Below are 18,086 nucleotides of genomic sequence, written 5' to 3'. Positions count from 1 at the left end.
TCGAGGCCGGAGGGGACGACAAGGTCATGGCCAACTGGCTTCCCATGTCCCTCGCCGGCGAGCCGCGCGCCTGGCTGCTCAACCTCCCCGGATCCACGGTGGCATCTTGGGAGAAGCTACGCGGCCTCTTCACCGCGCGCTACGCGGCACCGGCGCATCACGCGGTCGCGGCCCTGCTATGCAGCTCTCAAGCACCGCCTTTAGATCGCCATATCAAGCCATTCCTTCGCCAGATCGGCGCCGCTTCCAAGCGCTCGGGGGCTCCGCCGGGCTGGGCTGCGCCTGAAGCCGACCTCACCTTCAACTCAGAAGAGCACCCCGTCACCACCGCCGGCTCGGGCATGCTTCCGATGCTCTGCACGCCCACCATCTGCAACGTGGCCGTCACCAAGACTCTCATCGACAGCGGCGCCGGCCTCAACTTGCTCTCCGTGGAGGCCTTCAGCCTTCTTCACGTGCCGCTCGAGCGGCTCAGCCTCAGCAAGCCTTTCTCAGGAGTTGGTGGCGGCACCACCCGCTCCCTGGGGCAGATCCGCCTCCCCGTCACCTTCGGCACGCGCGACAACTACTGCACTGAGTTGGTCGACTTCGACATCGCCCGCATCGGCCTCCCATACAATTCCATCCTCGGGTACCCGGCATTGGCCCAGTTCATGGCAGCGACCCATCCGGCCTACAACCTCATGAAGATGCCTGGAAGCAAGGGCGTCCTCACCGTCAAGGGGGACGCCAAGGAGGCCCTGGCGGCGCTTAAGCTCGCCCTCAAGACCGCCATGGCTGCGCGGCCCGCCGGTACGGGCACCCCCGAGGCCAAGGGGGCCGCACCAACCAAGAAGAAGCAGTTGTTCACCCAAGACAAGGTGGAAACCAAGCAGGTACCGGTCAACGAGGACGGGACCTCAGGAGCCACCTTTACCATAGGTGCCGGCCTCGACCCAAGCCAAGAGGAAGCATTGGTGAAGTTCTTGCGCACAAATAAGGAGATATTCGCATGGGAGCCCAATCAGCTGGTGGGGGTCCCGAGAGAGGTGATTCAGCATCATTTAAGGGTATGCCCCAACGTGCGCCCTGTGAAGCAGCGGGCGAGACTGCAGTCCACGGAGAAGCAGGCCTTCATCATCCAAGAAACCCGCAAGTTAGAGGCGGCGGGTGCCATTCACGAGGTTCGGTACCCCGAATGGCTGGCAAACCCCGTCGTTGTGCCGAAGAAGGGCGGGAAGGAGCGAATGTGCGTCGACTTCACCAACCTCAACAAAGCCTGCCCCCAGGATCCGTTCCCGCTTCCACGCATCGACCAGATCGTCGACTCCACCGCCGAGTGCGACCTACTGTGCTTCCTGGATGCGTTTTTAGGGTATCACCAGATCAAGATGGCGATAGAAGATGTAGAGAAGACAGCCTTCTTGACCCCGTGTGGGGTGTACTGCTACACCTGCATGCCCTTCGGACTGCGCAACATGGGCGCAACCTTTCAGCGGTTGATTCACATCGCCTTAGGGCGGCAGCTCGGGAGAAACACGGAGGCCTACGTCGACGACATTGTGGTGAAGTCTCGGGAGGCAAGAACCTTGATCCAAGATCTGGAGGAGACCTTCGCAAGCCTACGCCAGGTGAACTTGCGACTTAACCCAGAGAAGTGCGTGTTCGGTGTCCCTTCCGGCAAGCTGCTGGGATTCCTCGTGTCCCACAGAGGGATCGAGGCAAACCCGGAAAAGATCAAGGCCATTGAGGACATGAGCCCACCGCAGACCCTCAAGGAAATGCAGAAGCTGGCTGGTCGGTTAACTGCGTTGGGACGCTTCATCTCCAAGCTGGGAGAGCGCGCCCTACCCTTCTTCAAGCTGATGAAGAAGAAGGGCCCATTCGAGTGGACCCCGGAGGCCGACCGAGCTTTTCAAGACCTCAAGAGATACCTGACCAGCCCTCCGGTGATGGTGGCGCCACGACCTCTCGAGCCTCTAGTACTCTATCTTGCCGCCACCCCATACTCCGCCAGCGTGGCGCTGGTGGCAATTCGGGAGGAGCACCAAGCCAAGGGCGCGCCGCGCCAAGCTACGCCGCCAACCGGGATGACGCAAGATCAGGAAGGCGCAGCAAGAGCCGTAGCGGCATCAATAGAAGACCAAGCTCGGCAGGACGACGTCGCCGAGATTCCCACAAGCGATCAGGCGTCAGGAGTTCCACCACCTCAGGAGACGTCCCAGCTTCCGCAAGACATGAGCCTCACCAATGCGCCAGCCCTCGTTGAGCACCCGGTGTATTTCGTCAGCACGGTGTTGCGGGACGCAAGGGCATGATAGCCCATGCCCCAAAAGCTCCTTCTCGCGCTCTTGGTGGCCTCGCGCAAGTTGCGGCACTACTTCCAGGGCCACCCCATCAAGGCCGTCTCAGCCTACCCTTTGGAGAGAGTGCTCAGGAGCCCCAACTCTGCTGGAAGGGTCGCTGAGTGGAACATCGAGTTGCAGGCATTCCAGTTGGAGTTCAGCACTACCAGGGTCATCAAGGGAGTTGCACTCGCTGATTTCGTGGCAGAATGGACGGATGCCCCGATGCTGGAAGTAGGAGAGGACCGGTCCACCTCGCCGGGAAGTGAGGCGCCCGACGGCTGGGTCATGTATTTCGATGGGGCCTTCGCGAACCAGGGCGCGGGGGCTGGAGCAGTACTCATCTCGCCCACTCAAGACAAGCTCTACTACGTTGTACAGCTCTGCTTCCAGCAGGGCGAGAAGGTCTCTAACAACATCGCAGAATACGAAGGCCTCATAGCTGGCCTGAAGGCTGCGGCAGCTCTGGGGGTGAAGCGCCTCACTGTTAGGGGCGACTCACAGCTCCTCGTCAACTTCTCCAACAAGATATACGAGCCGAAGGACGAGCACATGGAGGCATACCTCGCGGAGGTGCGCAAGATGGAGAAGTTGTTCCTGGGCCTGGAGTTGCAGCACGTGCCCCGGGGCACCAACAAGGAAGCTCACGACATCGCCAAGAGGGCATCCAAGCGGCAGCCTCAAGAGCCCGGCGTCTTCGAGGAGCGGCTCTTCAAGCCGTCAGCAACACCACCACTTTCGAGAACAGCTCAGCCTCGGGAGGAGCTCCCGCAGCCGCCTGCCACAGGAGCCCCAACCTGTGGCCCGACTTTGGGAGCATGCCTACTCTTGGCGCTCGAGCCCCAGGAGGGATGCTGGACCAAGGAATTCAGGGAATATCTGATGCAAGGGGCGATGCCGGATAAGGAGGAGGACGCAGAGCGCGTGGCCCGGCAAGCCACGACATACTGCATCCAGGACGGTGAGTTGTACAGGAAGCGACCGAATGATGTTTCACTGCGTTGCATTTCCAGAGACCAGGGGAAGGAGTTGCTAACTGACATACACGGTGGGGACTACGGGCACCACTCATCATCGCGGACCCTCGTCGGCAAGGTATTCCGCAGTAGATTCTACTGGCCCACGGCGCTCAACGACGCGGTCGAGCTGGTGAAGTCCTGCGAAGCCTGCCAGTTCCACGCCAAGCAAATCCACCAGCCGGCTCAGGGCCTCCAGACCATCCCGCTCACATGGCCGTTCACGGTCTGGGGGCTGGATATCTTGGGCCCGTTCCCTCGAGCGCCTGGGGGCTACCACTACCTCTACGTCGCCGTCGACAAATTCACCAAGTTGGTGGAGGTGGAAGCCGTCCGCACGATCCCCGCTAGCTCCACAGTCAAGTTCATCAAGGGTCTCGTGAGGCGCTTCGGAGTCCCCAACCGCATCATCACCGACAACGGCTTGCAGTTCACTAGTAACCTCTTCAAAACAAACTATGCTAACCTTGGAACGCAGATCAGCTACGCTTCGGTGGCGCGCTCCAGGAGCAATGGTCAGGCTGAACGCGCCAACGCAGAGGTCCTGAGGGGCCTCAAGACCAGGACCTTCGACAAGAAGCTCGAGGCCCGCGGCAGGGGCTGGCACGACGAGCTCCAGTCCGTGTTGTGGTCCATCCGCACCACCGCCACCAAGCCGACGGGCGAGACCCCGTTCTTCCTCGTCTACGGAGCCGAAGTGGCCCTCCCTCACGAAGTCAAGCATCGCTCCACACGGGTCCTGGCATTTGATGAAACGCAGCAGGACGCCACACGGGGGATGGACCTCGTGCTGGGGGAGGAACGTCGCCGCAAAGCTGCACTGAGGGCGGCAAGGTACCAGCAGGCGCTGCAGCGATACCACTGCTGCAACATCCGCTCCAGGACGCTCGAGGCGGGCGACCTCGTCCTGAGGCGGGTCCTCTCCAGGGAAGGGCTGCACAAGCTCTCACCTATGTTTTTTTTTGAATATTTACTGTGAGACAAAGCCCCACAGCCCTTTATTAAAATCGAACAACTGTACAAAAAGAAAAGAAGGAGTACAGACAAAAGCTAAGAAACTAGCCTACAAAGCTAAGGTACAAGACTAGAACTACCTACCTGGACTAATTAGACTAATGCATTTATCCAAGCTTTTAGCTTGATGTTGATATCATCCTTGAGCCTATGAGTTAGGAGTGAAAGATCATGTACAAAGTTAGACCGCCAAGCAGCAAAAGTAGCTCTCTCCCTCTAAAAGTTCTGCCATTCCTGAGGATCCAAATATTCCAGGCTGCCGTGAGCATTACTTCGAAGAAGAAAGGATGCCTGAAGCTTGATCTAGCATGTAGGATACATTGCTGAATATCCGGCCCTCTTGACCAGTCAATAGAAAGGTAGTTCCAAACCCTCCGACTGAAATTACAGTTGAAGAACAAGTGCAGCCTATCCTCATATGAAAATTCATGACAGATAACACAAAGATTATCATCCAGGGGGGATCTCCAGTGCCTGCATATCAGAAGGTCCTTGGTGTTAAGCCTGTCAAAGAAAAGCAACCAGCCAAAGACTTTGATCTTCAAGGTGCATCTGCTTTTCCACAACCATTTACACGGTTGAATTGTGGGAGGGCCCGTTCAAGATCGTCCATGTCTCCAGGCCTGGAGCCGCGCACCTGGAGACGCAGGACGGGGAACCTATCCAGAACTCCTGGAACATCCAGCACCTCCGGAAGTTCTACCCATGAAGCAAGGCCCAGCACCTGTGAAGAAAGGCCCAGTGCCTGTGAAGAAGGCCCGGTGCCTGTGAAGAATCGCCGCCCGTGACACTCTCACGTAATAATGAGTGGGGCTGTACATGCCCCGGAGTCTCAGGAGTGCCGCCCTCGGGCCTCGGGGGCTCCCTCCCACGTCTTAGTGGCAGCACTTAGCTCCGCGCTGGTGAGAAGACTTGAATACTAGACTAGGTGCCGGACGCGGCTTTTTCATTTGCTTTCCGTAGTTGGTTCCCCTTATTTTAATCGAAGTTTGCTTCTGGTGTTCCTTGCTGATTTGGTTCCGTCGCCTTTTGCCGCTGTTTCCGACTTTAGTTCACCTGTGTTCTCTCTCACACATACCTCGCGAGGGGGCTAGGCAGGTGCCCTCGCGAGCGTTTTTCCTTCTCTCTGCCTTCCGTCTGCTTTCTCGCGAGGCACCCTCATTCGAGCCCACAAGCTGGCACATCCCTCCTAATCCGTGCCCCTCGGGTACCGCGATATGAAGCGCTGGATCTAGGCTTGGGTGAACGATAAGTCTCCTAGCAAGCTTCCTAACGAATTTTCTGCAGTTCCTGAGCGACCACTAAGTCAAGACGGGCACGAGGAAACAAGTGCCTCATGAAGATGAGGCTGCCCCGAATGTGCCAAGCTAAGTTATCTCTGCATAAAATAACAACACAACACGGAAACAACAAGCATAGCATAATGATTGAGGAATCATAGTTCAATACACGCCCCTCCAGGCCCATACTGGTTTCATTCTTGATGCAGGAAGGAAAAGAAGAAAAAACAAAAGTGGCGCTCACCCCTGCAGTGGTCCACGGGGGAAGGCCCTTGGCGACGTCCCGAGCTTAGACGGATCCCTCCTCGCGCTTCACGGAGGCGCGGCGACGAGACGACCCGCTACCACCTTCGAAATGAGCACGGCGGCGTGGCGGCTGGTCGTAGCCGCCGCTGCTGGAGCTATCGCCGAGAGATGAGCCATCGTAGCTGGACGAGGCGCGGCCGGCGGGCTCTCCCTCGCCCTCGTCGCGGCCGTCGCCGAGGCCGAGCACCTCCTCGCTGTCGTTCACCTCGGGGCAGCACCCAGCGCGGCGACCATCTTCCCCAAACACCCTCACTTAGAGAGTTGCATCATCGTCGTACTTGAAATGGAGGGTGCGCCGCCTACCCAGGCCGCGCGCGCGGGCGAACGTCTGCCAACCGCGGGCCAGAGCTATGTTGCCCGCGACGGAGACCTCGACCACAACCCAAGAAGCCCTGCTGCAACAACCGTCCGCCTGCAGCCAGAGCCCACCTGGACCGGAGGCCAGCAGCTCGTCAGCAAAGAAGCGCGGAAGCTGAAGCCAGTTGCCGGCCGGATCCTCCGACCAGACAACTAACTTCGGCAGCACCTCAGCCGAGTGGAAGCGCGGTCGGGGAGGCCGCGCAACCACGGCGCATATCCCTTCATCGACGGGGCTGCTGCGACCGGAGCGACCCCTGCCACGCTCAGCGGCGCCACCCCGGGAGCGGGGGGCTGCGGCGGGGGTTGCGGTGTGCTTACGGTGACGGCCGCGTCCACGCTTGGGCACAGGGGAGCCGGGCCCCTCACGGGGGGCCTTCCACTTCTCCGCGGCAGAGAACCTCTTCGACGACGCCATTGTTGCTAGCAGAGGAGCAAGGAGGAAGAAGCAAGCGGACCGGGAAGAGATGGGCGAAAGGGGCTTTCCCCCCTCCCCATTTATAGCAGGAGAAGGCCAACCGGCATCTCCCACGATCACAGGTAATGATGGTTTTCCCTTGCATGTCGCAGGGACTTGTCAAGTCAGGCAGTTTCCGAGGCAGCGTGGGGAAGCGGAGACGCCCACGTCCAATCAACTGCCACACATCGACCAAGGCCGCAGGCTTTTGGGGCCCGCGGCGCTCCGCACTTGACCTTTGGCTTCGCCTCAAAGCCCAGCCCGAGCGCGCCTTGGGCCCGGGGGCTACTGTCAGCATTCTGGGAACGGGGGTCCCCAGACTTGCCTGCCTGCGGCCCACGGTGTGGCTGTGCTAGCAGGCCTGTATGGCCCATCTTCATCAACAAGGCATTCAAGACCCTCGCGAGGGGCCAAGCCTCGCGAGGCGGACGACACAAGACCTCCTCAGGAGCGGCATCACCAGGTTGGCTCGCGAGGAGCGGAGAGATCAAGGCAGGGCAAACCTCGCGAGGTTCTCGTGACGTGAGCCATGACGATCAAGATCAGGCGGGCGCCAGCGCGCGCAGTGTCCTTGTTTCCCCTTTGGTGCTAAGGGGGCAAGTGCAGGCGCAGAGTACCGAGGCGTCAAGCAAAGGTTTCCATATCGATGCAACGAGACCAAGACCAGCAGGACGGCAAGAAGGAGGTCACCATGGAGCCCAAGGCGGCGTCACCACCAGAGCCTTTTGCAGGCGAAGACCGCTTTTGTCGGGATAAGCTGTACTAGTTGTCCCCTTTCAAATCGGCCGTTGTTGGCTCCCTTCCCGCTCAATATTTGGGAAGAGGACCGGGGCCTATATAAGTAGAACTAGCCACCACTGTAGGGGATAACTCATTCGGAGGCATCTCACCCGATCGAGAGAAAACCTTACACACACACAAGTTCGCCAAGCACAAGAACACCTCAACCTCAGGAGGCTGTTCTTCCCCTTGTATTGTTCATCATCAGCCCAAGAGGCAATCCACCACCGCCACACTGGAGTAGGGTATTACACCACAGCGGTGGCCCGAACCAGTATAAATCTTGTGTCTCTTGTGTTGTGAGTTCGTTGAGTTCGTCTTCGAGATCTTAGCGAGCTAGGGCGTGGATCGGGAGGAGGGAAAGAACTTCGCGCGCACCCCAGAGTTCGAACCTTCATGGTTTTGCCGAAACCCGTGATCCGACAGGTCCGATGAGTGTTGAGGCTCGCGGCAGGTATCGTTATTTTCTGACCTTCACAGATGATTTGAGCAGATATGGGTATATCTACTTAATGAAACATAAGTCTGAAACAGTTGAAAAGTTCAAAGAATTTTAGAGTGAAGTGGAAAATCATCGTAACAAGAAAATAAAGTTTCTATGATCTGATCTTGGAGGTGAATATTTGAGTTATGAGTTTGGTCTTCATTTGAAATAATGTGGAATAGTTTCGCAACTCACGCCACCTGGAACACCACAGCGTAATGGTGTGTCTGAACGTCATAATCGTACTTTATTAGATATGGTGCGATCTATGATGTCTCTAACCGATTTACCACTATCGGTTTGGGTTTATGCTTTAGAGACGGTTGCATTCACGTTAAATAGGGCACCATCTAAATCCATTGAGACGACACCATATGAACTGTGGTTTGGCAAGAAACCTAAGCTGTCGTTTCTTAAACTCTGGGGCGGCGATGCTTATGTGAAAAAGCTTCAACCTGATAAGCTTGAACCCAAATCAGAGAAATGCGTCTTCATATGGTACCCAAAGGAGACTATTGGGTACACCTTCTATCACAGATCCGAAGGCAAGATATTCGTTGCTGAGAATGGATCCTTTCAGAGAAGGAGTTTCTCTCGAAAAAAGTGAGTGGGAGGAAAGTAGAACTTGATGAGGTAATTGTACCTTCTCCCGAAGTGGAAAGTAGTTCATCATAGAAATCAGTTCCTGTGATGTCTACACCAATTAGTGAGGAAGTTAATGATGATGATCATGAAACTTCAGATCAAGTTACTACCGAACCTCGTAGGTCAACCAAAGTACGTTCCGCACCAGAGTGGTACGGTAATCCTGTTCTGGAAGTCATGTTACTAGACCATGACGAACCTACGAACTATGAGGAAGCGATGATGAGCCCAGATTCCGTGAAATGGCTTGAGGCCATGAAATCTGAGATGGGATCCATGTATGAGAACAAAGTGTGGACTTTGGTTGACTTGCCCGATGATTGGCAATCCATAGAGAATAAATGGATCTTCAAGAAGAAGACTGACGCTGGCGGTAATGTTACTGTCTACAAAGCTCGACTTGTTGCAAAAGGTTTTTGACAAGTTCAAGGAGTTGACTACGATGAGACCTTCTCACCAGTAGCGATGCTTAAGTCTGTCCGAATCATGTTAGCAATTGCCGCATTTTATGATTTTGAAATTTGGCAAATGGATGTCAAAGTTGCATTCCTTAATGGATTTCTTAAAGAAGAGTTGTATATGATGCAACCAGAAGGTTTTGTCGAGCCTAAAGGTGCTAACAAAGTGTGCAAGCTCCAGATCCATTTATGGACTGCTGCAAGCCTCTCAGAGTTGGAATATACGCTTTGATAGTGTGATCAAAGCATATGGTTTTATACATATTTTTGGAGAAGCCTGTATTTACAAGAAAGTGAGTCGGAGCTCTATAGCATTTCTAATATTATATGTGGACGACATATTGTTGATTGGAAATGATATAGAATTTCTGGATAGCATAAAAGGATACTTGAATAAGAAGTTTTCAATGAAAGACCTCGGTGAAGCTGCTTATATATTGGGCATCAAGATCTATAGAGATAGATCAAGACGCTTAATTGGACTTTCACAAAGCACATACCTTGATAAAGTTTTGAAGAAGTCCAAAATGGATCAGTCAAAGAAAGGGTTCTTGCCTGTGTTACAAGGTGTGAAGTTGAGTCAGACGCAATGCCCGACCACTGCAGAAGATAGAGAGAAAATGAAAGTCATTCCCTATGCGTCAGCCATATGCTCTATCATGTATGCAATGTTGTGTACCAGACCTGATGTGTGCCTTGCTATAAGTTTAGCAGGGAGGTACCAAAGTAATCCAGGAGTGGATCACTGGACAGCGGTCAAGAACATCCTGAAATACCTGAAAAGGACTAAGGATATCTTTCTCGTTTATGGAGGTGACAAAGAGCTTGTCGTAAATGGTTACGTCGATGCAAGCTTTGACACTGATCCGGATGACTCTAAGTCACAAACCAGATACGTATTTATATTGAATGGTGGAGCTGTCAGTTGGTGCAGTTCCAAGCAGAGCAGTGTGGCGGGATCTACGTGTGAAGCGGAGTACATAGCTGCTTTGGAAGTAGCAAATGAAGGAGGCTGGATGAAGGAGTTCATATCCGATTTAGGGGTAATACCTAGTGCATCGGGTCTAATGAAAATCTTTTGTGATAATACTGGAGCAATAGCCTTGGCGAAGGAATCCAGATTTCACAAGAGAACCAAGCACATCAGAGACGCTTCAATTCCATCCGTGATCAAGCGAAGGAGGGAGACATAGACATTTGCAAAATACATACAGATTTGAATGTTGCAGACTCGTTGAGTAAGCCTCTTCCACGAGCAAAACATGATCAACGCCAAGACTCCATGGGTGTTAGAATAATTACTATGTAATCTAGATTATTGACTCTAGTGCAAGTGGGAGACTAAAGGAAATATGCCCTAGAGGCAATAATAAAGTTGTTATTTATATTTCCTTATATCATGATAAATGTTTATTATTCATGCTAGAATTGTATTAACCGGAAACTTGGTACATGTGTGAATACATACACAAAATAGAGTGTCCCTAGTATGCCTCTACTTGATTAGCTCGTTAATCAAATATGGTTAAGTTTCCTGACCATAGACATGTGTTGTCATTTGATGAACCGGATGACATCATTAGAGAATGATGTGATGGACAAGATCCATCCATTAGCTTAGCATTATGATCATTTAGTTCTATTGCTATTGCTTTCTTCATGACTTATACATGTTCCTCTGACTATGAGATTATGCAACTCCCGAATACCGGAGGAATACCTTGTGTGCTATCAAACGTCGCAATGTAACTGGGTGATTATAAAGATGCTCAACAGGTATCTCCGAAGGTGTTTGTTGGGTTGGCATAGATCAAGATTAGGATTTGTCACTCCGTGTATCGGAGAGGTATCTCTGGGCTCTCTCGGTAATGCACATCACTATAAGCCTTGCAAGCAATGTGACTAATGAGTTAGTTACAGGATGATGCATTACGGAACGAGCAAAGAGACTTGCTGGTAACGAGATTGAACTAGGTATGATGATACCGATGATCGAATCTCGGCTAAGTAACATACCGATGACAAAGGGAATGACGTATGTTGTTATGTGGTTTGACCGATAAAGATCTTCGTAGAATATGTAGGAACCAATATGAGCATCCAGGTTCTGCTATTGGTTATTGACCGGAGATGTGTCTCGGTCATGTCTACATAGTTTTCGAACCCGTAGGGTCCGCACGCTTAACGTTCGATGACGATTTGTATTATGAGTTATGCGTTTTGGTGACCGAAGTTTGTTCGGAGTCCCGGATGAGATCACGGACATGATGAGGAGTTTTGAAATGGTCGAGAGGTAAAGATTCATATATTGGAAGACATCGAAATGGTTTCGAGTGATTCGGGTATTTTTTCGGAGTACCGAGGGGTTACCGGAACCCCCCGGGGAAGTGTTGGGCCAACATGGGCCTAAGGGAGAGAGAGGGAAGCCCACCGGGGGTGGCCGCGTGCCCCCTCCTAGGGAGTCCGAATAGGACAAGGAGGAGGGGGCGGCGCCCCCTTCACTTTCCCTCTCCCTCTCCTTCCTATTCCCTCCAGTGGAGAAAGGAATAGTGGGGGGGGGGATCCTACTTGGACTAGGAGTCCAAGTAGGACTCCCCCCATGGCGCGCCCCTCCTGGCCGCCGGCCTCTCTCCCCCTCCTTTATATACGTGGGCAGGGCGCACCCCAGAGGCACATCAATTGTTCTCTTAGCCGTGTGCGGTGCCCCCTCCACAGTTTACTCCTCCGGTCATAGCGTCGTAGTGCTTAGGTGAAGCCCTGCGCGGATCACATCACCAACACCGTCACCACGCCGTCGTGCTGACAGAACTCTCCATCGACCCTCTACTCGATCAAGAGTTCGAGGGACGTCATCGAGCTGAACGTGTGCTGAACACGGAGGTGTCGTACATTCGGTCCTTGGATCGGTTGGATCGTGAAGACGTTCGACTACATCAACCGTGTTAATCTAACGCTTCCGCTTTCGGTCTACGAGGGTACGTGGACACACTCTCCCCTCTCGTTGCTATGCATCACCTAGATAGATCTTGCGTGAGTGTAGGGATTTTTTTGAAATTGCATGCTACGTTCCCCAACAATCTCATATGGTCCATGATGTTCAAAACGTCTTTGAAGTCCCGATTGTAAGCCGTACAACATGGCACACTAAACTATAGAGTAGTCATCAGACAGCGTCTGCCAGATGTTCAAAGCATCTACATTAGCGGGAGGGGGCTTGTCACCTAGTGGTGCATCAAGGACATAATTCTTCTATGCAGCAATGAGGATAATCCTCAAGTTACGGACCCAGTCCATGTAGTTGCTACCATCATCTTTCAACTTAGCTTTCTCTAGGAACGCATTAAAATTCAAGGGAACGGTAGCACGGGCCATTGATCTACAACATAGATATGCGAAAACTATCAGGACTAAGTTCATGATAAATTAAGTTCAACTAATCATATTACTTAAGAACTCCCACTTAGATAGACATCCCTCAAGTCATCTAAATGATCACGTGATCCATATCAACTAAACCATGTCCGATCATCAAGTGAGATGGAGTAGTTTACAATGGTGAACATCTCTATGTTGATCATATCTACTATATGATTCACGTTTGACCTTTCGGTCTCCAGTGTTCCGAGACCATGTATGTACATGCTAGGCTCGTCAAGTTTACCCGAGTATTCCGCATGTGCAAAACTGTCTTGCACCCGTTGTATGTGAACGTAGAGCTTATCACACCCGATCATCACGTGGTGTCTCGGCACGACAAACTGTCGCAATGTTGCATACTCAGGGAAAACACTTATACCTTGAAATTTTAGTGAGGGATCATATTATAATGCTACCGCCGTACTAAGCAAAATAAGATGCATAAAAGATAAACATCACATGCAATCAAAATATGTGACATGATATGGCCATCATCATCTTGTGCCTTTGATCTCCATCTCCAAAGCACTGTCATGATTCCCATCGTCACCGGCTTGACACCTTGATCTCCATCGCAGCGTCGTTATCGTCTCGCCAACTATTGCTTCTATAACTATCACTAACGCATAGTGATAAAGTAAAGCAATTACATGGCGTTTGCATTTCATACAATAAAGCGACAACCAAAAAGGCTCCTGCTAGTTGTCGATAACTTTTACAAAACATGATCATCTCATACAATAACGTATATCACATCATGTCTTGACCATATCACATCACAACATGCCCTGCAAAAACAAGTTAGACGTCCTCTACTTTGTTGTTGCAAGTTTTACGTGGCTGCTACGGGCTTCTAGTAAGAACCGTTCTTACCTACCATGAAAACCACAACGGTGATTTATCAAGCTTGCTATTTTAACCTTCAACAAGGACCGGCCGCCGTCAAATTCGACTCAACTAAAGTTGGAGAAACAGGCACCTGCCAGCCACCTTTATGCAAAACTAGTTACATGTCTGTCAGTGGAACCGGTCTCATGAACGTGGTCATGTAAGGTTTGTCTGGGCCACTTCATCCAACAATACCACCGAATCAAAATAAGACATTGGTGGTAAGCCGTATGATGATCACCGCCCACAACTCTTTGTATTCAACTCGTGCATATCATCTACGCATAGACCTGGCTCGGATGCCACTGTTGGGGAACGTAGCATGCAATTTCAAAAAAATTCCTACGCTCACGCAAGATCTATCTAGGAGATGCGTAGCAACGAGAGGGGGAGTGTGTCCACGTACCCTCGTAGACCGAAAGCGGAAGCCTTTGACAACGCGGTTGATGTAGTCGAACTTCTTCTCGTTCCGACCAATCAAGCACCGAACGTACGGCACCTCCGAGTCCTGCACACATTCAACTCGATGACGTCCCTCGAACTCTTGATCCAGCAAATTATCGAGGGAGAGTTCCGTTAGCACGACGGCATGGTGACGGTGATGGTGAAGTGATCCGCACAGGGCTTTGCCTAAGCACTACGTGAATATGACCGGAATGACAACATACGTTATTCTATGAAGATCTTTATCGGTCAATAACCAACAGCAGAACCTGGATGCTCATATTGGTTCCTACATATTCTACGAAGATCTTTATCGTTCGTACCGTAATGACAACATACGTTATTCCCTTTGTCATCAGTATGTTACTTGCCCGAGATTCGATCGTCAGTATCTTCATACCTAGTTCAATCTCGTTACCGACAAGTCTCTTTACTTGTTCCGTAATGCATCATCCCACTACTAACTCATTAGTCACATTGCTTGCAAGGCTTATCATGATGTGCATTACCGAGAGGGCCCAGAGATACCTCTCCGATACTCGGAGTGACAAATCCTAATCTCGATCTATGCCAACCCAACAAACACCTTCAGAGATACCTGTAGAGCATCTTTGTAATCACCCAGTTACATTGTGACGTTTGATAGCACACAAGGTATTCCTCCGGTATCCGGGATTTGCATAATCTCATAGTCAAAGGAATATGTATAAGTCATGAAGAAAGCAATAGCAATAAAACTTAACGATCATTATGCTAAGCTAACGGATGGGTCTTGTCCATCACATCATTCTCCTAATGATGTGATCCCGTTCATCAAATGACAACACATGTCTATGGTTAAGAAACTTAACTATCTTTGATTAACGAGCTAGTCTAGTAGAGGCTTACTAGGGACACTGTGTTTTGTCTATGTATCCACACATGTATCAAGTTTCCAGTTAATAAAATTCTAGCATGAATAAACATGTATCATGATATAAGGAAATATAAATAACAACTTTATTATTGCCTCTAGGGCATATTTCCTTCAACCATGCATGTTAATTTGCTCCCCTTATTTACATTGTTCAGGAAATCGGTAACTGGTGGCTGCTCGGTCGGCTTGGGAGTAGTGATTAATCGTCGAATCGACCTATTAACTGGATTAACTGGTCGACCATTAATCGGTACATTAAATAGGAATTGCCAACATATATCTAGTTTTTTTTATGTATTATGCCATACTCACATGCTCTCAGCTATGTAATATACCAAACTATGCTACTATTTGGTGGAACCCAAGCTATTGAGGAGCAAGTGGGGGATGGGAGGGGTTACAGGAAAATTATTCGGGCTCTGTTTCCCTACAAGTTAATGGGTCAGCAGTGATTAATCGGCCTAACAACCGATTAATCGGTCTAACGGGCCAATTAATCAGCCTGACAAGTTAACACAATGAATAGGTGCTATTCGATTCGGTCACCCTATGAGTAGAGATTAACTGGCCTGGACTGATTAATCAGCCGAATTCTTGAACAATGCTTATTTATATGCGGGCATAGACGGTCATGTTACGCATTTTTACAGCATGACCTGCATATATTTGTACATTGTTCAATTGGAGCAAATATACATAGGTCATGTTACACATTTTTTATTAAAAAGGGCACCACGTTTGACTTCAATCCAATATATTCTTCTTTTTATACAACATTTTTTCACATGCTTCATATACTTTGTTGTTTTCAAAATACATCCCGAGAGCTTTTTTTGCAATAGTTTTAGTTTTTTAGCATCTATTTATGCATATGTTTTACCAAGGTTCCCGCAGCAACGCGCAGGGCATCATCTAGTTACAAGAAAAGGAGACCCAACAAATTCTTTGTTTTTTCTTTTAAAAAATCTAATTCTTCCCTCGACCAGACAAGAAAAGGAACGGAAAAGATAATGCGGGAACTTCAGTTTTTTGGGCTCCCATCCCGAACGCCCTTGTTGCCTTGGATCGAGCGCAGGGATCTTGTCACACGATCCTCGCCATGTCATCGCGAGGGTATCATTCGCGTCCAAGCCGAAGTCGCCCGAACCATATTTTGCCTTGCGCATCTGGCTATTCCCCTCCACCGGTCCACCCCACTCCCCCAACACCCACTGCCCACTCTCCACTACCTTATCTGCTCGCCATAGGATTCAATGGAGAGACGGTCGGCATTGTGCAGGCAAGAATGGAGGCGAATGCCGACCGGAGGTCGAAGCGATGGGGGGCTGACACGCGAGACTGGTGCAACACACTGGTGCCCACCGCGGGCTGTGGGACGGGTGGAGAGAGCACCCAATGTCCGGTGGCTACTCGCCACGATCGATGGTGCTCCCCTTCGTCTCCGTGCACATCAGCTGCTCACGACCACCGGGTACACCACTTCGGCAGTGCAGCGGCGATCCCATTATGGTCGTGAGAGGAGGGGAGGAGAAGACGATCAGGTTGGATCCGAGAGGCGACAACCATGGTGGGGCTGCAGCGGCACGGGACCGCTGCTCATGATAGCCGGCGACGGGGCAGCTTCCCTCCTGCACCTCCATCCCCGTCGTTTCTGCGGCCTTGGGTGTGACTGAAATTTTGAACATGAGCATTTTGTAAGAACAGTAAGAAATTTGGAATTTCAAACATAAATTTGAGAAAATAAAAACAAAAAATTGAAACCATTTTTTTAATTCCCCCTAACTTTTTTGTATTTGTTTCTCAACATGTCTCAAATGATCCTTTTTTTGCTTGTATGACCAATTCAAGGCACCATGCCAAGTTGTTTTGGTTTTCTACAAATTTCACTCTTCTGGAGTTTTCTCAATCAAAAAAGGGTGATAAATGGCTGGACGTGTGCTACCTCTTGAACTTGCGTTGGTTTTTCCCTTGAAGAGGAAAGGGTGATGCGGCAAAGTAGAGTAAGTATTTCCCTCAGTTTTTGAGAACCAAGGTATCAATCCAGTAGGAGACAATGCACAAGTCACCGAATACCTGCACAAACAAACACCAACTTGCAACCAACGCAATAAAGGGGTTGTCAATCCCTTCACGGTTATTTGCAAAGTGAGATCTGATAGAGATGGATAGATGGTAAAGTAATTTTTTGGTATTTTTGGTTTATGGAATGGAAAGTAAAAGATTGCAAAGTAAAGAAATGGTGACAGAAATTGGCAAGTTGACGGGAAACTAATATGATGTAAAACAGACCCCGGGGCCATAGGTTTCACTAGAGGCTTCTCTCAAGATAGAAATTATTATGGTGGGTGAACAAATTACTGCCGAGCAATTGATAGAAAAGCGTAAAGTTATGATGATATCTAAGGCAATGATCATGAATATAGGCATCACGTCCGTGTCACATAGACCGAAACGATTCTACATCTACTACTACTACTCCACATATCGACCACTATCCAGCATGCATCTAGAGTATTAAGTTCATAAAGAACGGAGTAACGCTTTAAGCAAGAAGACATGATGTATAGGAATTAACTCAAGCAATATGATGAAAACCCCATCTTTTTATCCTCGATGGCAACAATACAATACGTGCCTTGCTGCCCCTACTGTCACTGGGAAAGGACACCGCAAGATTGAACCCAAAGCTAAGCACTTCTCCCATTGCAAAAAAAAACCTATCTAGTTGGCCAGACCAAATCGATAGTTCGAAGAGACTTGCAAAGATACAAATCATGCATACAAGAATTCAGACAAGATTCAAATAATATTCATACATAAGCTAATCATAAATCCACAATTCATCGGATCTTGGCAAACACACCGCAAAAGAGTATTACATCGAATGGATCTCCAAGAACATCGAGGAGAACTTTGTATTGAGAATCAAAGAAATAGAAGAAGCCATCTAGCTACTAGCTATGGACCCGTAGGTCTGTGGTAAACTACTCACGCTTCATCGGAGAGGTAATGGTGTTGATGTAGAAGCCCTCTGTGATCGAATCCCCCTCCGACAAGACGCTGGAAAAGGCCCCTAGATGGGATCTCACGGGTACAGAAGGTTGCAGTAGTGGAAAAGTGGTTTCGTGGCTCCCCTGGAAGTTTTTTTTTGGGTATTTGAGTTTATATAGGAGGAAGATCTAGGTCAGGGAGTCATCAAGGGGCCCACAAGGTTGGGGGGTGCGCCCTCCACACTTGTGGCCGCCTCGTGGCTCTTCTGACTTGCACTCCAAGTCTCCTAGGTGTCTTCTGGTCCAAGAA

Source organism: Aegilops tauschii, chromosome 7, assembly GCF_002575655.3.
Source record: "Aegilops tauschii subsp. strangulata cultivar AL8/78 chromosome 7, Aet v6.0, whole genome shotgun sequence".
NCBI lineage: Eukaryota > Viridiplantae > Streptophyta > Magnoliopsida > Poales > Poaceae > Aegilops > Aegilops tauschii.
This window is presented reverse-complemented; position numbering follows the sequence as displayed.